At 46.7% G+C, this 24,247-nt stretch overlaps 1 protein-coding gene across 5 annotated transcripts in view; it reads right to left on the bottom strand.

The window, feature by feature from the left end:
* The window catches only part of PTPRM (protein tyrosine phosphatase receptor type M), a gene marked incomplete at both ends in the record, with an annotated part of 778,612 nt that overhangs the window by 719,662 nt on the left and 34,703 nt on the right, over positions 1-24,247 (bottom strand). The gene's annotated exons all lie outside the window — the stretch shown is intronic.

The raw sequence follows: 24,247 nt of genomic DNA, 5'->3' as shown, positions 1-24,247 counted from the left end.
GGGTAGAGCTTAGAGATAGAATGCCCCTGGGTTCAACCCCAGTATCAAAAAGGAAAAGAAATGAGTGTAGAATAAACTAGGCATGGTGGTACCCTCCTGTAATCCCAGTATTTGGGTAGCTGGAACAGGAGAATCATAGGTTGTAAGGATTTTAGTGAGACGCTCAGAAACTGAGAGAGACGTTGTCAAAATAAAAAAATAAAATAAAATAAAAAGAACTGGAGCTGGAGCTCGCTCTGATGTGGAATGTTCCTGAGTTTAACCCCCAGTACTTCCCCAAAAGAAAGAGAAACGTAGAATGAGGTCTCGCTTTGATGCATTAAGTTTGAGTATCTGCCTACACAGACGCTCCTTTCCCCAGTAAACGCCGCCATCAGAGGAAGAGATGCTAAAACTTCAAGAACCTGGCACCTGACATTTTCGCGGACATTAACTCATTCAACCCGCACAGCTGGAAGCATCAGAACCCTATTTGACAGAAAAATGAGGCCGAGAGGCCTGAGTGCCCGGTTTCAGCTGCGTGCCGCGAACCTGGGTTTCCACTCGGGGTCCTGACTGTTCGTGACTGTCAGGCGCCGGCCACCATCACTGGTCTCCCTGCAACCTTGTCGGGCCCGATGTTGACACTGTCCGTGTATCCTCATCCCGGGCCCCTGCTACCGCCCAACCCCGCCCTTCCAGAAGGCACGAGGGATTATAATGCAAAGCTTTAATTGCTATTATATCACCTTGGCATACAATCTCACCAAAGGGCAAGGATTAGGTCCTATTCGCTCATTTTTGAGCCTGAAATAGCCAAGTGAGTCAAATAGTGTGGGAAACTAAACTTTTATAAGCCTCTCTTTGTATTCGATGTGATAAGAGTTGGGAAATTACTAATCCCTGAAACCCAACCAGGAAATCTGGAACTCTCTGGCTTATTGATAAACTATTAGGTTGCTTTGCTTTCACTACGTTCCTATCAGAAAACAAAGGAAACACATTCGCACAGGCATTCCGGTGCCTGCTCAAAAAAAAAAAAAAAAACAACAACCTTTGAACCTGGAGTTTTCTTAAGCCTCTGAAAGCTTTTTTCATGAAAGCTTTTATCTTATTACTCTCCCTAAATATATACCCTCAAGTGACAGCTATAGGTACATTTCAAGCTCTTGGAGAGTACCCTGCATTTTGCTAGAGGCAGAAATGATTCTTGCAAGGTCTTTGAAAATCTCTGCTAATGGAGGGCACAGGTGCAGGGACGGGTGCCGGGCTGCTCAAACGGCGGCAGCTCGCAGGAACTCAGGTCTCCAGACACAGTGCCCGGGCCTCTGTGCTGGCAGGCAAGCGAGTTCCTGTGGCCCTCACAGAAACCCCATGGCGCAAATCCCCCTGCTACCCCACCTTACAGAAGGGGAGACTGAGGCACGGGAGCGCAGTGTCTGCACAGCTCAGAAGCGGGAGATCTAGAACTGCAGTCCAGCCCACAGCATGGACATAATGGCCACTCAGGAGATGTCAACTGATTTCAAAACAGAGCACTGTGAAGAGTCCTGCTGAAGATGTGGCCAGATTCTATGTAAATGAAAGGAAGGGCTCGGGCTCTTCCTTCTTTAGAAAGACTTGGAGTTGGGCACTGTGGAAAGAGTCTGGAAGGCCAATTGCCGAGGCGAGGGTCCCGCGGGACCCTCAAGTTGTGTGGTTTTAGGCAAATCGCTTTGCTGTTAGAGACTTTGCATTTAAAATTTAAGCCAGACATGTTGGCCCATACTTGGAATCCCAGTACTTGGGAGGCTGAGACAGGACGACTGCCAGTTTTGCAGCTTGCCTCAGCTACCTAGTGAGGCTCTCTGCAACTTTGTAAGATGCTGTTTCAAAATAAAGAATAATGGTACTTGGGAGGCTGAGACAGGAAGACCATGGGTTCATAGCCAGCTTCAGCTACTTAGTGAGGCCCTCTTCAACTTAGCAAGACCCAGTTTCAAAATAAAGAATAAAACAGGGCTGAGGATGCAGCTTGGAGGTCGAATGCCCCTGGGTTTTATCCCCAGTACTGCAAACAAAATTAATCATCATCATCATCATCATCATCATCATCATCATCATCATCATCATCTGGGTTTTATCCCCAGTACTGCAAACAAAATTAATAATCATAATAATAATAATAATAATAATAATAATAATAATAATGAAAGCTGGGCATGGTGGCGCATATTTGCAATCCCAGCATTCAGGAGGCTGAGACCTGAGGATCATGGTTTGCAGATAGCCTCAGCTACTTGGTGAGGCCCTTCGCAACTCAGTGAGACCCTGTTTCAAAAATTTAAAAAAAAAGACTAAAAAACAGGGCTGAGGTGTATCTTGGAGGTACAGTGCCCTTGGGTTTCATCCCCAGTACTACAAAAATAAAAAAATAAAATAAAAATAAAATACCAAAATGGGTGTGGTGACACATGCTTGAAATCTCAGTACTTGGGAGGTTGAGACGGGAGGAGCACAGGATTGCGGCCAGCCTCAGCTACTTAGTGAGGCCTTCCACAACCTGGTGAGACCCTATTTCAAAATAAAAAATAAAAAAATAGAGCGGGGGAATCCAAACATGGTGGTGCACGCTTGTATTACCAGCATTTGGGAGGCTGAGACAGGAGGATTGCAGGTTCATGGCCAGCCTCAGCTACTTAGAGAGACTCTGTTTCAAAATAAAGAATAAAAAAATTGGTCTGGAGATGTAGCTCAAAGGTAGAATGCCCCTGGGTTCCACTCCAGTACCACACAAAAAAAAATAAAAAACAGGGCTGGGGATAGAACTCAGAGGTAGAATTCCCTTGGGTTTAATCCCCAGTGCTGCCAAATAAATAAATAAATAAATAAATAAATAAATAAATAAATAAATAAATAAATACAATAACATAAGCTAGAGAAAGAGGAACCTATGCTATGACCTGCCTTCTTTGATCTCAGGTCGACCTGGACTAGCAGGTTCTTACTTACCGGTTCCAGCTTTCCCACTAGGCTTGGAAACAGCCCTTCTTCCCCCATTCCCCATGTGTGCTGGAACCAGAGAGGAGGGTGAAGAGCTAGGGCATGCCTACACGGCCCTGGGTTCAAATCCCAGCTCCCCAGGCTACCAGTGGCGGGCACCCATTCACTTTGCTGGACTCACGATGGAGGGTTATGCACGGTACTCTGCACGGTTGTTCTGGGTGTAAGAAAAGAGTTTCCTTGCTGTCTCATGAGAAGGGCTATTTTTATTGCTCTGGGGCTTTGGTTTGAATGTGTTTCCCAAAGGCCATGTATTAGAAATTTAATCTCCAGCACAAGGGCATTGGCAGGTGTAATTTTTTTTTTATACTGGGGATGGAACCCAGGGGCATTCTACCTCCAAGCTACACCCCCAGACCTATTTTTTATTCTTTGTTTTGAAACATGGTCTCACTGAGTTGCAGAGGGCCTCACAAAGTAGCTGAGGCTGTCCTCAAACTGCGATCCTCCTGCCTCAGCCTCCCAAGTGCTGGGATTTCAGGAGGATTCTGCTCTCCATGGTTGATTCGTTCTCATTGGGCACTTGTAGGCGCTGATTTTGCTGGCAGTTGCTCAACTCCTTTTTTGGGGGGTGTTGGGGATTGTGTCTAGGGGCATCCTACCTCTGAGCTACACTCCCAGTCCCATTTTCATTTTTTATTTTGAAGCAGAATCTCTAATTTGTGGAGGGCCTCACTAAGTTGCTAAGACTGGCCTTTGATCCTCTTATCTCAGCCTCCCAAGGACTGGGGGTATAGCTTTAAATCAATTTCCAAGATTATTTCTCAGACTGAAAAAACAAGGATAATCTTAGAAAATGTAGGTTATAAACATACACACAAGCCAGTTTCCCTCTCATCCACAAAAACAAGGACAGGTGTATAATGCATATATACGCACATGGGAATCCGAAAAAACACAAACGATTGCTAATAGTGCTTCTTTGAATACCTGAATTGAGTTCTATTTTCCTTCTGATACTATCTTATATTTTCTATTTTTTCCTACAATGATGATATAAGATTTATGTTTAGAAAAAGCATTAGCCGGGCATGGTGGCGCACGCTTGTAATCCCCGCACTTGGGAGGTGGAGACAGGAGGATGGCGCAGGTTCGAAGCCCGCCTCGCGCGCTGGCTTAGGAGACCCTGTTTCCAAATAAAAATGTAAAAATAGGTCTGGGAGTGTAGCCCAGAGGTGGAAGGGCTTCCAGGAACCCCAGTACCACCAAAAAAAAAAAAAAAGTAAAAGAAAATGCATTGAAAACAAAGTGATTATTGATTATGACCAAAAATACACATCTTCCAAGTAAAGGTGAGATTTGCCCCAAAAGCAAAATCACTTTAAGTATCTAAATTATAAATTATTACCTCAACAAGATATTACCTTACACTGAGAAGAAAATCACAAAAGTGGGAATTTCTAAAAATTCAAATAGCATTAAAATAAATAAGTTTAACATACTGAGGTTCCGTTAATAAGCAAAAAAAAAAAAAAAAGCATTGCAAATGCTTACACGAGTTTGACTGCTCGGCCTCGCAGAAAAATCAGAAATGGAAAGTTTTAGAAAATGATTTTTCCTCTTGTGCCTGGAGAAAGAACTTGGAGGGATTATGGGTTTACAGGAGAGGCTGGCTCAACTTCATTTATTCCAGAAACTCATTATTGTCCTCTTCCCTCCTCCCCATCATGGACAGGCGTGCACACACGTGTACACACGTGCACACACACGCTGGCACCCATGTCACCTCAGTTTCACGTGAAGAACGGGCACATCTCAAGACAGCTTACTGGTGCGTCTTTTCCTCGGCTTCCTTCCTGTAGCCTTATTAATCGCTTTGTCCTGTCCTATCCTATTCTGTTGGTACTGGAGGCGGAACCCACAGGTAGTTTATCTCTGAGTTACACTCCGGCCCTATTTTACTTTTTATTTTGACTCAAGGTCTCACTAGATTACTGAGGGACCTCGCCAAGTTGTGGCTGGCCTCAAACCCAAGCTCCTCCGGACTCGGCCTCCCAAGTACTGGAATTGCAGGCATATACTGTCCCTCCCTTAACAGCTCTTTTTAAAAGTACAAAAGTGATAAGCCAGGCGTGGTGGTGCACGCTTGTAATCCCAGCATTGGGGAGGCCGAGAGAGAAGGATCACGGTTCGCGGCCAGCCTCAGCTACCTAGTGGGCCCTTTGCAACTCAGAGAGACCCTGTTTCAAAATAAAAAATAAACAACAGTGCTGGGTGTGTAGCTCAGAAGTAGAATGAATAAAAAAATAGGGATGGGAGTATAGCTCAGGGTAGAATGCCCTGGGTTCCATCCCCAGTACCGCAAAAAAAAAAAAAAAAAAAGAAAAGAAAAGAATAAGTGATAATCAAGGGAATCCAGTACAGACCACTGGAAGCCCAGTATCAACTCCTCTGAGAGCAACACAGCAGCGCTCTGACCCCTACCATGAACCACAGCCACAGTGGCAAAGGGAGGTGTGGGGGGAGGAGCACTAAAGGTTAAAGATAAAGTAGTAATACCTATGCATATAAATAGCATGCATTTAAGATTCTTAAGCCAAAATATAAGAAGGGCCATATTACAGAGAATGCAGGCCCTGTGTTGCTTATAAAACTTCAACTCAACAATACTCTTCTCCCACACAGATTATTGTGGGCCGAATCCCTAACACTAACAACCTAAACGCGGGTGAGGATGTAGAGCCATGGGAACCCTGCTCCACTAACAGAGGAATGCGGGATGGCGCAGCCCCTGTGGAAAACGGGCTGGTAGTTTCTTATAAAGCTAAGCATCCTCTTGCCACATGGCCCAAGAGCCGCAGTCCTTGGTATTTATACGAAGGAGTCAAAAACTTATGTCCACACACACAAAATTTCATACACGAATACTTATGAGAACTTTACCCATAATTTCTAGACCTGGGAAGCAAGCAAGCTACCCTTCAGCAGGTGAACAGACACGCTGTGGTCCATCTAGACACTAATATTGGTTGGCACTAAAAAGAAATAAGCTCTCAAGCCGTAAGACAACACGCAGGAAAAACTGACACGCATACTGCTAAGTAAAAGAGGCCGAACCGAAAGGGATTCCAACTCTATGCCTCCCAGCAAAGGCACACCTATGGAGCTGGGGAAAAGATCAGTGTCTACAAGGGAAAAGAAGAATGTGTGGGGGTCCCAGATGACTCTCAGTCCAGTGAAACTGTGCTGTGACCCTGTCACATGAATGCATGACACTGCGCACTGTTAACACCTACAGAACACGTGCCACCAAGTGTGGTGGCCCCCGGTGTGAACTGTGGATGGGATGCTGTTGGTTGTAATCAGTGTGACGTTACGCCACTCTGTGAGAGGGGCATTGACAGCCGGGGAGGAGGCTGCAGACAGGCCAGGTCTGGGGGCAAGAGGTACATGGGACATCTCTGCATCTTCTTAACATTTTCCCTATGAACCTAAACTGCTCTAAAATAAATAAATAAATAAAAGAAGAGAAAAGAAAAGAAAAGAAAACAATCAAGTCAGGCATGGTGGTACACAACTGTAACCTCAGTCTCTCGGAATCACAGACAGGAGGATCACAGGTTCAAAGCCAGTCTCAGAAAATAGCAGAATTGCAGATCCGAGGCCAGTCTCAGTAACTTAGCGAAACCCTTAGCAATTTAGCAAGATCTTGTTTCAAAATAAAAAGTATAAGTGCTGGGGGTGTAGCTCAAGGTAAAATGTCCCTGGGTTCAATCCTCAGAACAATGAATGAATGAACACAAAACAGAAAGCAATAACCTTTTCTCCTTCATTTAACAGGAGTGTCAAACAGTGGTTCTTTGGAGCAAGAACTAGGACCTATATTCAAACCCCAGTTCACCAATCAGCCTTGTGACCTTGGGCAAAGTTCTTAATCTCTGTGAACCTCTGAGCCTCATCTTATTGAGTTGCAGAGTTAGGAAGAGAAAATGCATTATAAGCTTCAAGTTTTTAGAACAGTGCAGCCCGCATAGGGTGAGCGCCATATTTTAGCTTCTATTGCAATAATTGTCTTATGATGATAATGGTCTGTTTGAACCTGCCTTCTGTAGTTGCATGTATTTCTGCCTCTTGCACCAATGGATGTTTATTTAATTATACTCCTAAACCGTGTGATGGTATAGTACAAAGCTGTCCTTTTAGAGGAAGAGCAGCTCTGGCCCACGGTAAGCCATTGGATGCACGAGCAATCCGAGCACATCGCCTGACCTCTCTGGACCTCAGTTCCCATCCTCGAGATGCACATTCGATCATCAACCTCCTAGTTTGTTTTCTGTGCAGCTCAGGCATGAAGAGGCAGGTTTGAAAGCGCTGAGATGAACCTACGGAAAACAGGTCTGCAACAGGACCCGTCCCATGCTTGCTCTGTGGAATCTGAGTCTCCTCTGCTCAGCACCGACAGGGGCCAGTTCCATCAGCTCTAGGACACAGAGATTTCCTATCTGCGGGACAGCAGAGGGTGCCGGGGTCCTGTGGCTCATGGCCACATATCCAAGTTGCTTTCTATTTCTGATTAATGTAAAACTGAGAATCCTGCCAGGAAGCCACCTAAAGGAGTAAAACAGATTTCACTGGTAGAAGGAAGGAGATCAAGACTCATAAGAGTGACCTATGAGAGTAAGAAAAAGAAACTAAAGGGCCAATGTCCCAGTATACAGCTTCATTCAGCAGCCATCTGTGTTTGCCCCTCACACGGCCTGGAGAAGCCAGTGGACCTCTTGAGCTCATGTCTCTTCCTCGAGAAGAACTGAACACCTTATAAATTACATCAGTCAGGGTGAGTCGAGTTGTGCTGCAACAACCACCACCAAATATCAAGAAATAAACTATTCTTGCTTGTGCCCCATGCCCACTGCCCTTGTCAGCTGGGGCTCTTTCTCAAGTTGTTCAGAGATGTGGCGAAGTATCATTGGCTCTCCATGCTTCCGTGGAGGGGCAGTACCTACTTGGCCAAATCAAGTCCCATGGCCACAGCTATGACCAAACATGTGGAGAAGTACTATCTTCCTGGACACCCTGAAGGAAGAGACAGAATATCTGTGAATAGCCACACATCCAACAGGTAAGTCTCCTAGACCTACATTCCCATCTGCTTATTAGAGAACACTTAAGCGAACCATCTTTACTAAATAAAGCGGGAAACAGGTTACAAGAGAGGATGACAGAAGTTCAGTCGTCTACCGCAAAACAAATCGAGAATGTGTGTGTCATCCGTCTTCAAGTATTTTCTAAAGCCCGAGCAGTAGAAAGCCTGAACAGTTACTTAAGACCCGGAGTAAACATCCCCATCCTGTGTTTTAAATACACGCGGGTACTCATACACAAGTAGCAACCGCCAACCATCTGTTTTGGGAGTGAAACACTCTTTGTTTAACGCAATCCACGTCTCCAGGATCGCAGTCCTGGGCAGCACGCATCTCCACAAAACTCAGTCACTCCCAAGGGCAAGTTCTTTCTCTCCTCTATAAACGTTCCCTGGGGCCAACCTCAAGGAGACGTCCAGAGATCCTTCCAGAACGAAGCCTTCTGTGACTCCAGCTCTTAGACGCTCTCAACACCCCCCCCCCCCGCCCACGCAGCCAGTCGCACAACTTTGAATTATTCATTAACCCACCCTTTCACAGGTTCCGATGGCGGCCGGGACCGTGGCAGCGATTTGATGTTACATCTTCTCAAGTGGCTAAAGAGGCTATAAAGAACCCCATTGCTTAAGCCTGCCATCCCGGTTCCATTAGCAGTAAAGACCTCTCTATTCACACTGCTAAGTAAATCCTCCGAGAGCCCGGGGACTGTTTCATGCTTGAAAGCAACTGTTAAGAATTTGACAACAACCAAACTGTTCCTATTTAATCCTTCTCCCAAGGTAAAAAGAATTATAGGTAAACATATGCCTTCATTATTTGCTTTGCTGCATTGCAATACCCAATCCCACACAAAATCGCCAGCTGAGGGTTTATGCAACCGCTTCTGTATTTCAGAGCTCCTGCCTTCACAGAGTGGGAAAAGCTAAACACACACACACACACACACACACACACACACACACACACACACACAGGGGTGATGGAGCTGGTGAGCCCGGAACGGTGTCTTGCACGGCCTGCATTTTAAATGTCGCCAAGGTGAAGGAGAAAGCATCACAAATCAGACAACAGCCAACTAGATAAAGGAGACCAGAGGAAGGTGCCGCAGATCGGAACCGCTGTGTATTTGGTTTGAAAAAAGAGCGGCTATGGGCCATGGGGCTCGGAGGCTTATTTGGGGCTTTTTATCGTTCAGGGTTTTGTTTTGAGCCTTCAATAACTTACTATGCCTGTCACATCTCCAATTTGCTACTCCTACTAAAAGTAATTACATTAATATGTTAAACAGATATTTTAAAATGTGATACATCTGAGTTAAGGTGAGGGAAATAAATATTCTTCAAAAATGTATTATTTAGCTGGGTGTGGTGGAGTATGCCTCTAGTTCCAGTACTTGGGAGGCTGGGATAGTAGGCTTGCAATTTTGAGACCAGCCTTGGCAATTCAGAGAGACCCTCGGCAAATGAGCAAGACCCTGATTCAAGATTTAAAAAAAAAAAAAAGCCAGGCATGGTGGTTAATGCTTTTAATCCCAGGACTTGGGAGGCAGAGACAGGAGGATCACAGGTTCAAAGCCTGCCTCAGCAGCTTAGTGAGGCTCTCAGCAACTTAGTGAGACCCTGCTTCCAAATAAAATATAAAATAGTTCTGGGGGTGTTTCCCAGAGGTAGAAGTCTCCTGGATTCCATTCCCAGTACCACAAAAAATAAATAAATGAAAATTAAAAACAATAAAAAGGCTCAGATGTAGACTGCACCTGTGCTCAATCCCTAGTTTAATATAAAATATTATGTAAGTAGGTAGCAATCATTGTACCAGAATGCGATCCTCCTGATTCAGCCTCCCAAGTACTAGGATTACAGGCCTGCATCACCACGCCCAGGCAGAGCATTCTTCTTAAAACTGGAATTCCACCTCCAATATGTATAATTATTTTCCTCCTCCTTCTCCTCCCTCTCTTCCTTCTCCTCCTCTTTCCCCTATCCAATGCATATAGGACTGGAAGTCCAAGCCATACAGATCCTCTAGGCGAGAGTAGGTAAACCAAACTGAAACCAGAAAGACTCCCAACATACTCTACAATGCAGATTTTCCACAACCCCACCCTTGCTCACCAGACTCCGCCAACCAACTCCTGTGGTTAACAATTCCAAAAGGTCAATGCTGGCGTGGAAAACCAGATACAGACAGAGCTCCTATCTGATATGACGATATCTTGGTGGGTGCAAGCCCTCTTTAATATTAAGCTTTTGGGGCTGGGGATGTGTCTTGTTGGTAGAGAACTTATCTATCATGGACAAGGCCTTGGGGTCTGCAAAATTCCAACATTGCAAAAATAAACAAACCAACAAGCACAATCCAAGCTTGACCTTGTAACACACACCTGTAATCCCCATTCATGAGAGGCTGAGCCAGGAGGATCACAGGTCTGACTGAGGTCAGCCTCAGCAACTTAGGCCGTGTTTCAAAATTAAAAAAAAAAAAAAAAGAATAGGCTGGGAGTATAGCCTAGAAGTAAAATGTCCCTGGTTTAATCTCCACTACAAAAAATAAAACACACACACACACACATAAATATATAATTAAAAATAAAGCTTTTGGATTATACCTATGTCTTTTCAGTTACACAAAAATCTTATAAATTTACTCAGAAAATAGCATTTTCCCAGAACAACAATAACAAAATACAGCATCTGATACATTTTTATTTAAATCAATAAATCTTTATTATTTATTATTTGCTTCAGAGAAATAAAGTTATACTTCAAGAAGAACACTGATTAACAGAGGAGAAAGGCATTTGAGCAACAACGTCTCCGCAACATCGAATGGTCATTGATTCTAGACACCACAAAACCACCACGCCGGGAGATGTGAATTCTAGTCTGAAAGTCGCAGGGTGCTTCAGAGAAGCGGGGACATTTCAGATGCCCCTCGGTTTCAACATCAAGGAAGAGGATTTTTTGCAGGGAGAAGCAGGTGCCGGGGATTGAACCCAGGAAGAATCTACCTCTGGGCTACACCCCAGCTCTTTTTATTTTCTTTGGAAACAGGGTCTCCTTAAGTGGCTGAGGCTGGCCGGAACCTGGGACCCTCCCACATACCCGGATGGTAGTCCTGCACCACCACAGCTGGCTGCAGGAAGGAGTTCAGTCACCGAGACAGAAATGTCCGTCCAATCACTTCCAACTTCCCAGGTTGCTGTTCCACACCCTCCCCCGGACAGAAGCTCCTATTCCCATCACAGGGAAGCAGCCGCTCCCACCACCGCCGAGCCTGGGGGCTTTCCAACACGCCACCCCACCCTGCAGGGCAGACCCGAGTGTTTTGTGCTGGAAAGAAACCACACAGCTGCGAATTCAATGTCCAAGGCAGTTACTCAGCCATATTCTCTTTACTGCTTCTCCTTTTTCTTTCTTTTTGCTTTCTGTTTTTGTAAATGCAAACCTCCTCCCTCTCTGACCTTCTTTTGATGAAAGAGGTGCTGACGGCTGGAACAATGTGGAGCAGCACTCGACATGGGGAAGGACTAAGGAACTCGGTACTGGGCCAGGAGGGCAGGCCAGACGCGCCCGACGCCAGGATCAACTTGGCCTTCTTTTTTTTTTTTGGTGGTACTGGGGTTCCTGGAAGCCCTTCTACCTCCGGGCTACGCTCCCAGACCTATTTTATATTTTTGAAACAGGGTCTCTTACGCCAGCACGGCCGGCTTCCAACCTGCGCGATCCTCCTGTCTCCGCCTCCCAAGCTCGGGGATTACAAGCGTACGCCACCACGCCCGGCCAACTTGGCCTTCTGAATGAGAACAGGAGATATCTGCGCAGGCCTCCCTCCAGCGGAGCCAGCACCAGCCTGGCTCTCACACAAAGGCAGGCCAGAGGGGGAGAGAGCAGACACCCAAGGGGCCGTGCCCTCCTCTCAAGCACAGACTGGCTGCTGCCTCTCTTGGGGCACTGCCCCTGGAAACCAGCTTCAGAGAAGAGATGTAGAACAGGGCCTAAGAAAACAAGAAGATACCCAGGCTGGCCTTTCAGAGAACCAGAGCCAAAGGCAGCTGCATGGGTCTGTTTGATGTTGCTCTAACAAAATACCAGAGGCTGGTGTTTTGTAAAGCAAAGAGGTTTATCTGGCTTCTGATTCTGGTGGCTGGGAGCTCCCAACGGCACTGTGCTTGCGTTCTGCAAACGGCCTCATTGGCTGTATCTCAACACGGAGAGAAACGAAAAGAGAATCAGCCATGTTAGTCCTGGACCACCAGGCTTGAGGCGCAGCTCCGTTTTGGGTGACGCGTTTCACTAGCAGGCCTGTTACACTCCATGACTAACTGTGTAAGTGTTTATAAAGGAATAAATTGCTCTTCTACATAAAAAATAAAGAAATAAATGAAAAGGGCCCAGTGTCCGGGTTGCTTCATCACCACCCATTCCAGGATGGGGGCGTTCATCCTCCAGAGGGGAGGGCCCTGTGACCCAATGACTGCACTAGTCTCCACCTCTTGAGCTTTTTCTCACCACCTCAGCAATGACTCTGGGCACGAGTCTCTGGCCAGTGAAGCTTCAGGGGACACGGTCCAACCAGATCCAAACCACAGCAGCAGATCAACTCAGAGAGCGGAGAGGGAGCGAGCCCCACCCAGGCTGGGGCGGGCCTGGCGCCTGTGGAGATCCAGGACAGGGTGGCATCGCATTTGTCTGCAGGAGTAAGGGGACCCCAGAGGGGCTCCCTTTCATCCTTCCTGTGACGAGAAGGGCTCCCCAAGAGACCCCACAAGAAGACAGATGTGGCCCCGGTCCTCTCTGTTGTTTCCATACAGAGGCAACATGGACGGCCTCTCCTACAACAGGAGAGAGCCTGGGCCAGGAATCAGGGTCACTGAGGATGGTGAGGAGCAGCTCCCAGTGTGGACCGCGGGCCAGGGAGTGGGCCTTCTGATCCCACCCGGCTTTCCTTGTTAGTTTTCAAGTTCCATCTAAGTGCACAGGGGGATGGAAAGGTCCCCCAGGCCACCCCCTCCCCCAGCACCAGCCCCTCTGGCTGCAAGTCCATTTCGGTCACCCGAGTCTGTTCCTAAGCACCGGCCGCTCCAGGCGCAGCTCCAAAACTGGGTCCCAGGGGCAAAAGGGCTTCGGCCATTTTGCAAGGGTGGCAACCAAGAGGCTCGGAGGCACACGGGGCCGGAGGCCTCCACCCAGGCAGCCTGCTTCCTGCCTTTGTTAAAGCCCACATTTCAGAAACATCTTCAACAGCAGGGAACCCTTTGCTCATGCAAAAGCTTGCACTACATCCCATGGAGCGTGCCAGGAGAGGTGGATCCAGGTCCACCTGCGGACCAGTCACGCCACAACTACCTCTCCTCACACACAGGCACAAACCACCCAGTGTCCACCTTCCCAGATCTTCCCAGGAAAGCCACAATGAAGATGGAGATTCTCACCCAAGAATGTCTGCCGCCAAGCCTCTGGGGTCCTGGAGTCCTTCTGAGTTTTGATGCTGGTGTTGACTCTATGTGGTAGTAAAGATGGAAGCCAGCGGCAGTCTACCCCCAAGCGATAACCTGGCTCTATTTTAGTTCTTCCTTTTGTACCAGGGGCTCAGGAAGTTGCTGAGACTGTTCTCGCACCTGTGATCTTGTCTCAGCCTGCGCACCTGGCTTGGTGGTGACTTTTAAACTCTGCTATTTGGAGCCAGGCGTGGTGGCGCACGCTTGTCATCCCAGCATTCGGGAGGCTGAGACAGGAGGATCGTGGTTCGCGGAAAGCCTCGGCTACTTAGTGAGGCCCTCTGCAACTCAGTGAGACCCTGTTTCAAAATAAAGAATGAAAAAATAGGGCAGGGGGTATAGCTCGGAGGTTGAATGCCCCTGAGTTCCATCCCCAGACCCACAAAAAATAAAATAAAATAAAATAAAATAAAAATAAACGGTGCTATGTGTGCAATGCCAAGTGTGATCTAACCAAGCAGAAGCCTCTTTATGGCCGATATTTCGCTGGGTACTTTGGTGCAGTTTGCCTCATGTCTTTAATCAACTGCAAGTTTAAAAAATTATTGGTGGGTTTTAGTCATACATCTTAATGGAGTACAAGATGGTGGAGGCACACATGCACATATCACCCAATCACCCCTTCCCCAATTCCTGCTGCATTCTCTCCCTCTCCCTCCTTCCCGTGTTTGGCTCAGTGATTGACTTTGACATGTTTGTGAATGTACATCTTGTACATTAGGGAATTTCCCTCCCCCCCCATTCCCCTCAGTTAGGTCACCTTATTTGCTCTTCTATGGTTTCTCCTTTGTCTAGAGTTTCTCCTATGACCCTTTTTTCTCCCTAGCTTCTGCATAAGTGAGATCGGTCAGTCACAAAAAGTAAACTGCTCTTTATTACACAAGTGAAATGAAGGCACGAGGCTTTCTGAATAAAGGCCAACTCCAGGAAGACCACGTCGTCTCCAAGCACAGCTACCACTCCTTAGCCACAGAAAATGTTCCAAGACCGCCAAGAGGTGCCTGCAACACCAGGTCGCCCAGGATGCTCTATATTCTAGGTTTTTCCTATACGTATCTGTAAGGCTTGATTTATAAAGTAAGCACAGAAAAAGATAATGATAAAACAGTTATCACAATTTATCACAGTAGTAAGAAAAGGTTTGCTGCTATCTACGGTAGACTGCGGCAAAATGTAGAGCCAGAAAAACTAAAACCCTGGATGACCAGAAAACTGTACTTCCTTTCCCAAAGAAACAGTGCACGGAGTGTTTTCCTGTTGGGTTTGTTTGGGTACTGAGGATGGAACCCAGGGGCAGTCTACCTCTGAACTACACCCCTAGCCATTTCCATTTTTTATTTTGAAACAGGCTCTCACTAAGTAGCTGAGGCTGGCTGTAAACCTGCAATTCTCAGTCCCTCAAGTGCTGGAATCACAGATGTGCGCCACCACACCGGGCTTGGAGAGTTTTTTTTATGGGGGAAGCATAGATCTTTTAAAGGGAGCTCCCTGTACTCTGGGGCAGGGGAAAAGTCAAAGGTCTTCTGGACCAGACTCGAGGCTGTGCAGAGGAACCCACTTCCAGGGCCTCAGCTTCCCTGAGGCCTTCCTTGGGTGACTGCAGCTCACAGAGCCCCCGGTACCACTGCTCACACCTTTCCTGGCTGCATCCCAGCACCCGCCCCACACAGCTGTTCCCCACAACACCCTCAGTCCCCCTTTGCTTCCTGCTCCACCTGGACACCTGAGGTGCAGTCCTTCTGCAGGACTTCCCGGGGAGTACAAAGGAAAGAGAACTTCAGAGACACCAGGAGAGGCCCGGGAAACTTCCCAATCGGCCCCACGTCTCGTTTTCTAGGCCACTTGCAAAGCCTAGAAATGGATGGCCAATGGATGCACCGAGAACGAACACACCTGGGGCCAGGAACAGAAAACCAGGCATGCTCCTGAAGATACAATAGCTCACTGATGACAAGACTTCTGTTATTCAGAAGGTCGCAAGTGACTGCTTCCGTTCCCAGCTTCAGCCTAGGACTACATTAAATGCATATGTTTAAGTAACTGTACTTAAACAATGAAGTTTTTATTTTTAATTAATTTTTTAGTAAGATCAAATCAGCTTTCTAAACCTATTTATTTATTTATTTATTTTGGTGGTACTGGGGTTCCTGGAAGCCCTTCTACCTCCAGGCTACACTCCCAGACCTATTTTATAATTTGGAAACAGGGTCTCTTAAACCAGCGAGGCTGGCTCCGAACCTGTGTGATCCTCCTGTCTCCGCCTCCCAAGCGCGGGGATTACAAGCGTGCGCCACCACGCCCGGCGAAAACTTAAATTTTATCACACTTGTAATCCCAGTCCTTGGGAGGCTGAGACAGGGGAACTGCAGGTTCGAGGACAGCCTCAGCAGCTTACTGAGACCTTTAGCAATTTAGCAGGACTTTGTTTCAAAATAAAAAATAAAAAAGGGGTAGGGGGTCCCGACTGTAGGTAGAATGCCCGAGTTCAATGCCTAGCACCAAAACAAAATAAAATATTATCAGTGTTAACAAAGAATCTTCAAAATAATGTTTCTTAAAAAGTCCCAATTTAGCCGGGCATGGGCGCATGCTTATAATCCCGCACTTGGGAGGCGGAAACAGGAGGATCACGCAGGTTCGAAGCCAGCCTCTCTGGCTTAAGAGACCCTGTTTCCAAAAAAAATAATATAAAATAGGTCTCAGAGTGTAGCCGGGGTTAAAAGGGTTTCCAGGAACCCCAGTACCACCAAAAAAGAAAAAAAAGGTCCCAATTTTAACCTCTTGGAACACTGATATAAATAAAAGCTTAAAACAGAGGAAGAAGAACCTCGTTAAATCTTTTTATAACATGTTGTGTGTGCAAAGGGTATGTGTGCATGCACACGTGTGCATGTGTGCGTGTGCTTTCTCCAGCACAAAGGAACACAGGTAAGACCAGAATTCAATTCTTCACTCCAGTTTCACCCAAAAGTGTAAACAGTCCCATTATTCTTTTTTAAAAAATGATGAAACTCGCAAAAACAGTTGTTAAAGTTTGTTTCTAAGTCCCCTGGAGTGCAAAACAACTCTTTACACTAAACTGCTGCTTTAAGAAGCCACATTACAGGCTGCTGCCTGCATATGGCTGTGCTAATGTCTGATGGCATCTTGATCCTGTGTCAGACTCATTACCTGTTTGCCAACAGTGGCTGACACCATCTTAAAGAAAAGCAAGAGGTGTGATGCACTGGGCTGCGATTCCCCATCAGGCAGGAGAAGGCAACACCGGGCATCTACGTGATCTGGCCAGAGCGGGTAAGAGGCAGATCATTAGCAGACTAGTTGCCCACAGTGATCCAGTCCTCTCTACAGAAAGGACATCCCTTCAGTGACAACAAGCTGTGTTGTTCTTTCTGGGCTCAATTACCATTCACTCCTGATTTCTAAGCTTACAAGAAGTTCTAATCACTCCAAACACAAGCTGTCCTGGCATCGTTACCATTCCTCCAGTGTCTCAGCTTTCCCTTGATCTCTGGTCAAACCGAAACAAACTTCCAGAATCTTCCAGCGCGAGGCTGGGCTTCCCGATGTGCTCCAGCTTCTGTCTCCTCTGCAGCCCAGGCGCGATGCCCTGTGTGGTCTTTATTACCATGGCAACGCGAGCTTAGCCTGGGTTTGCCTCGCATTATGCTGAGATGGCAGTTAACATAAATTTCCACAATAATCCTTAGATCACTTGCACAACTAGTCGGCTTGATTTAGATTCTGCTTAACATACTTTCTCTAGTTCTGCTTCCTACCCAGAACTATTCTAGGGAGGGCTGGAGGGAAAGTATGTTCCTATCTGTAATGCCTTTACAGACCCCACCACTGAATACGCCTAATCAACAATCTCCTACTAAATCAGGGCTGTTTTTGCCAATAACTATCTTGGCAGTCCAAATAAAAACATACATGTTACCAAGGAAAATACACATTTCTATTCCACAAGATCTTTCCCATGTAAGCAACACTGCAGTTTGCCTACTACCACCTGGTTAAAGCATTTTAAAAGTTTGTGAGTTGGATCTTTTAGGAATCCATCAGGGCCGGCTCTTCACTGCCATGGGATCAACCAAGCACTTATCACTGATCATCAGCTGCATGGGCAACATGGTCCCAGCTCTCAGGACATTTTCAATTTCTTTGAAGAAACCAAGTATATAGTTCTGCAGCAGCCTTAAGCATTATTTATTGAGTGCCAGAGCCAGCCGGCCAAAGTACGGGTTCCGAACAGAGGAGTGAGGATGAAAGAATTTAACTCTTAAGAATTTGATTCCAAGAATTTTTTAATTCTATCGTGGGGAACCGCCAGCCTACTCCTGAGTCAATATCTCTACTGGCCGACCCCTGCTCCTGGGTCAATATTCTCTATTGGGCCGACCCCTGTTTCTGGGTCAATATTCTCTATGGGCTGACAACGGGTTTATTTCTCTAGAGGTATTTATACAGTTACAGGTCAAACAATATCCTCGTACTAGCACCACCAGAATACAATAGAGACCAATCCAAAGCACATACATTACAGGTAGGTTAATCAGTACCCTCGTGCCATCACCACCTGATCTTCTCTCAGACCTTTTACTTTGAACCTTCTATGACCCCAAACCTTGTTGACTCTGGGCGAAGGACAGTCAGCTGAGTCAGAAATTTTCTTTTAGGGGAAAACCTTAATGGCTCCCCACAATTGAGCACCTGCTGTATGAAACAAAACTGACTAAAACTGAATATCATCGAGGGTTCAACCGGCTCGAGTTGTTCAGAGATGAGAATGGCCAGAGACCCGCTTTGAACTCAACAACTGTCCACATCCCCATGTGATGAGCTCGTAGAGTTACTGGATACATGGTGCCCTATCTGAATATCACAGCGATTCAAGTTTGAGAACTCGCGGGACACCGAGCCAGATAAGAAGGCAGCTTCTGTTACCCTCCAGGTCCTGCCCTCCAAGTGTGGACCATTTGTGGAGAGAGATGGAGGCGGGTGGCACACTCGCAGGGAGCCTCCCTCATCCTCAGCTGGAGCTTGGCAGGGTCTGCTTTGCAAGCCCCACGTGTTGCATGATATTTTGCAGAAGCTGCCTTCAGGGCTCAGCAAAGTCCCTGAGTTCAGGACTGAGGGGCACAGGGATGCAGGGGTACAAGGACCTCGGGAGGAGGGGCGTTTCAGCACCTCTGCCTCCTCTCTGTAGGGCCTGGCTGCCATCTGTGATTTCACTTTGGCTTCGCTCCCATTCACTGCAGAACTATGACCTGATCCAGAGAGTAAGTTGGGCATTAGACAAATGGAAAAAAAGATGCTTTAAGTGGGAGACTTTTTTTGTGTGTGTGTGTGTGGATCTGGGATGGAACCCAGAGGCATTTGACCTCCAAGCTACAACCCCTGCCCAATTTTTTATTCTTTATTTTGAAACAGGGTCTCACTGAGTTGCAGAGGTCTCACTAAGTAGCTGAGGCTGTCCGCGAACCGCGATCCTCTGGTCTCAGCCTCCTGAATGCTGGGATTACAAGTGTGCGCCACCACGCACGAATAGTGGGGGACTTAATAAGAATACAGCTCTAAGGTAGCCAGAGTCCGAGGCAATCTAGGGAGCTGGGGAGAGGCCTGCATGGAGCGGCCAGCGGGCCTTGGGAGAAATGGTGGGAAGAGCCATAAATTGCCAGGAAAGAGATACACGAGGAGAACCCAGCCCAGACATAGTTGTCTGACGCAGTTCCGAGGAAATTCCCACAAGTTGTGCAAGCTGGTAAGAATCACTGTTCTTAAAAGTGCACCTGCAAATGTGACCGGCACCTTTGCTGCGGGCCTCACATCCATGCAAACGTTAACTCAGACCAGAGCACAAGGAAAATGCAACAGGATGACAGCAGACCACCCAGCCACACGCGTGTGCACGCACACGTGCTCACGGGCACACACGGTGCACGTTAGTGGTTTTTACTTTCTCTCCCATCTTGAACAAAAGAGACAAGAAAAGCAACATATTGTCCCACACGCAGTGAGAGAACTGCACATAACCTGCTGTCTTATTTCTCTCAATCCATCTTCAAGTATTTATTTCTAAAACTTGAATAAAATTCAGAAATCCTTGAAAAAAACATAGTTATCAAAGCCCGGCATGGTGGTGCACGCTTGTAATCCCAGCATTCAGGAGGCTGAAGCAGAAGGATTGAGGTTAGTGGACAGCCTCAACTACTTAGCGAGGCCCTCTGCAACTCAGTGAGACCCTGTTTCAAAATAAAAAATACCAAATAAGGCTAGAGGTGTAGTTTGGAGGCATAATGCCCCTAGGTTCCATCCCCAGTACTCAAAAAGAAAGAAAGAAAGAAAGAAAGAAAGAAAGAAAGAAAGAAAGAAAGAAAGAAAGAAAGAAAGAAAGAAAGAAAGAAAAGAAAATTATTTAGCAAAGATCCAATAAGCCCGTTATGGTGGGGTATGCCTGTAATAATAGTACTTGGGAGGCTGAGACAGGAGGACCACAAGTTCAAAGTAAGTCTCAGCAGTTTAGCAAGATTCTTGACAACTTAGTGAGACCCTGTTTCAAAATAATAAAAAAATAAAATAGCTAGGGCTGGAGGTATGGATCAGATATAGGATGCCCCTGGATACAATTCCCAGTTCCCTCCTTCTCAAAAAGAAACAAAGAAAAAAAATTAGTCTTTTGCTTTTACTTTCCTACAGAAAATGCATCTGGTTTGTTGTTGTTTGGGGGTCTTCTTGTTTTTAAAATCCGTTTTAAATTTATTAACTGATATAGAAAAGGCATACATACGAGCCGGGCGTGGTGGCGCACGCTTGTAATCCCAGCATTCGGGAGGCTGAGATGGGAAGTTTGCAGTTCGCGGCCAGCCTCAGCTACTCAGTGAGGCCCTCTGCAACTCAGTGAGGCCCTGTTTCAAAATAAAGAAGAAAAAATAAGGCAGGGGGTGGGTGGAACTTGGAGGTCAAATGCCCCTGGGTTCCATGCCCAGACCTGCAAAACAAAAAAAAAAAAAAGAAGAAGAAAACTCATACATATTAATGTAGTATAATGTTATATTTTAATATATGTCTATGTTACCTAATGTCTAAATCAGGTTAGGCCCTGTTGATGTTTATAATATAATTATCACATTTATAATAACATTTCTCAATCCCCAGCAAGAACAAAACAGTTTAAAGTATTGTTTGGCGCCTCTCCACAGAAACAAAATTACCATCCCTCTTACCCCAATAACTCTGGGCAATGCTGGGCAGTAGTCACTAGTAAAATTCTCACCACCTGATGAGGCCAGGTCCCTCTAAAGCATCAGAAATCCCCTGCGCCAGAGTGCACCTCCGTGGAAGATTGTCCCTAACTTCTGGACAATGGGGGCTCTTTGGGAGTAATGAGATATCAAAGAGTAGACTCCAGCAGGCCAGAAGCTGCACCTTCTCTCCACCAGAGAGAGTGCCTGGGCCGGGGAGCACGCCGCGGGGAGAGGGGAGGTCACGTCCCGTGGACTGGTGGTCAGCTGCAGATGGAGATTTTCTAAGCTGAGGCTCCACGTTAAATTGGACATACTTCTCTTTCTGAAGAGGGCGAGGGTGGCTTTCCACTCTATCACGACCCAAGTCTATGTAAGAGGATTCTGAGGCTCAAAAGGAGAAGTGGCGCCCCAGGGTTCCAGGCATCCAGTGGCCACAGCAAAAGCAGAACACCTGGGCTGCCCCTGGCAGTGTGTCCTGGGCTGCTCCTGAGAGCCCACACACTGCGGACTCCTCCTCACCATCCACCCAGGGCCTCCCGTCATGCACACCACCACAAAGAACCAGAAGGCACCAGGGTACCAGGAGACCAGCGTCTCAGAAGAGGAGCCGAGCTGAGCAGGGAAACCTCAGGAACGTTAATCAAGGACAAGAGAGGTATTTTTAACTTCAAATGACATTAGCTAGAAAGTGTACCCTACCAAGGAATGAACAAGTATGTGTAATCATTTAATAATAGCACAAGCGTGCCCTGGGGATTAGGAAGGGCATCCCAGATTGCTAACCGTGACACATGGTCCCAGAGCCTCTGACCTCAGGGGACAGACTTCTGCAAGTACTAGTCTATACTTGCGGAATTTTCCAGATGTTTCTGGTGTTGCTCTCCTTCTTCTTCTACATCTGTCCTAACTAGGAACTGTTTTAACTGCAAATTGCTGTTGTTGTTGTTGCTGTTGTTGTTGTTGTTGTTGTTTTTGGTGGTACTGGGGTTCCTGGAAACCCTTCTATCTCCGAGCTACACACCCAGACCTATTTTATATTTTTATTTGGAAGCAGGGAAGAACTAGCGCTATCCTCCTGTCTCTGCCTCCCAAGTGTGAGGATTTCATGCGTGTACCACCACCCCGGCGCTGCAAATTGATAATTCTTCAGATCTTTGCCACTCCCTACCCCACCCTGACCCCCAGAGCTCCCCTAAAATGCTCCAAACTGTTTCAGAGCAGACACAACCACTGTGGTCTTTAAGCTCTCAAGGACACCTGCAGGCTGCTGGTGGTGGAGACCACGGCCCAGCATCCATCAGCAAGGCTCAAGAATGGGGCCCAGATGTAATGAGGGCATCCAAGAAATCAATATTCAAACATTGGATAACTGAACTGAACAGACACCTTCTAAGCAAAGAAATACAAACGGCCAGCAAATATATTTTAAAAGTTCAATATCATTAGCAATCAGAGAAATTCAAATAAAAAAAAATTGAGATCCAGTTGGAATGGCAATCATCAAAAATACAAACAGTAACAAATGCTGGCGAGAATGTGGGGAAATAGGAACTCTTTTTTAAGTTTTTTATTGGTGCATTGTAATCATACATCTTAGTATGATTTCCTTAGCAAATAGGAACTCTTATATACCATTAGTAGCATTATGAATTAGTAAAACCACTATGTAGGGAGGTTCCTCAAAAGACTAGGAAAGGACCCGCCATATGACCCTGCTAGACCACCCCTCAGCATTTTTCCAAAAGTACTCAAGTCAGAATACGAGAGGAACATGTGTACATCATACTTAGAGCAGCACAGTTTAATAGCTGCGTTATGGAACCAACCTAGGTGCCCACCAACAGATGAATGGATTAAAAAATGTGTTTACACACAACACTTTTGTGTTTTGAAAGAGGGTCTCAAAGAGTCACTGAGGGTCTGGCTAAGTTGCTGAGGCTGCCTCAAGTCTGCGATCTTTCTGTCTCAGCCTCCTGAACATTGGGATTACAGATGGGTGCCACCGTGCTAGACTTTTCCAGGGTATGTCTATCCCATCTCTATAAAAGCTTACTCAGATAAAGAGAGGACACATCACAGCCCTTTGCTGAGAATATCCGTCAACGTGCTGTCTTCCAGCAGCCCTGGCCTTTCCAGCGTTTTATCCAAGTAAGAGGTAGAAGGCTCTAAGTTTCACTCACTACCGCAACAGGTGGAAGAAATGGCTTGCCTGTGCAGCTGAAGGGTCCGTGGCCCTAAAAGGCTATCTCACAGGGCCCCTGGAAGGAGAGAACTCTAAGTGGCTACTGAGCTGCTCTCAACAGCCACCCCAGGCTCCCCAGATTAAATAGCAGCCAGCCCGTGGGGCAGAGAGAAATCAAGTTCAGTGCCGGGGACTTTGATAGATGGATAGCCAGTGCTCGTGAAGGCAGAGCCAAGCCTGCCCAGCTTACCTATGGCATCTGGGAGGCTTATTTTGGGACACTGACATCCTAGTACTCAGCAGACAGCTGTGACTTGCAACTCATGAACCCAGAGCATTTCAAAAAGGCCGGACACTCAGCCTGTGATCTACCAGGGAAAGCTGGTAAACAATAGCAGAACTGCGCTCACTGCTTAAAGGACTTAGTAAATATCCTGATGACGGGCCTCAGAGAAGTGAAGCAATTTCCTCAAGGTCACACAGAAGGCGTGCTCTCCAGACTGGAACCCAGAGTTGGGTGCAGCAGCCTGTGTCCATGCATAACCCCAGGTACTTGGGAGGCAGAGGCAGGAGGATCGCCTGAGGCCAGGAGTTTCACGCTACTCTGGGCAACATAGTGAGCGACCTAAAATATAAAGTGAAACCAGCTTGGCACTCAGAAGCCCTGGTGGATGAGGGCTCTAGGCCACCTCCCTCACACAGGAGACTTGTTCAGGGGAGACAATTCGGCACAACTGAGGAAAATAAAAAGTTTTAACAGGAATTGAACCTGGAGGATATCTATCTCTGAGCTATACCCCAATGCCCCCCTTTTTGGAAAATTTTGAAACAGGGTCTCATTAAATTTCCAAGGGTCTCGCTAAGTTGCTGAGGCTGGACTCAACTCTGTAATCCTCCTGTCTCAGCCTCCCAAGGACTTTTTGTATGTATGTGTGTGGTACTGAGAATGGAATCCAGGGGCATTCTACGTCCGAACTATATCCCCAGCCCTAGTTTTTAGTCTTTTTATTTTGAAACAGGGTCTCACTGAGTTACAAAGGGCCTTGCTAAGTAGCTGAGGCCATCTGGGAAGTGCGATCCTCCGGTCTCAGCCTCCCAAATGCTGGAATTACAAGTGTGCGCCACCACGCCGGCTCTCCCAAGGATACACTGACAGTCCTTTTCAATTGCACTGAGCAAAGATGGGAAACTGGGACCGTCTGTAGTGATAGTT

Source organism: Muscardinus avellanarius (assembly GCF_963383645.1).
Source record: "Muscardinus avellanarius genome assembly, chromosome: 17".
In the NCBI taxonomy this organism is placed as follows: domain Eukaryota; kingdom Metazoa; phylum Chordata; class Mammalia; order Rodentia; family Gliridae; genus Muscardinus; species Muscardinus avellanarius.
The sequence above is the reverse complement of the archived record's forward strand: the minus strand, read 5'-3'. Positions and strand labels throughout refer to the sequence as shown.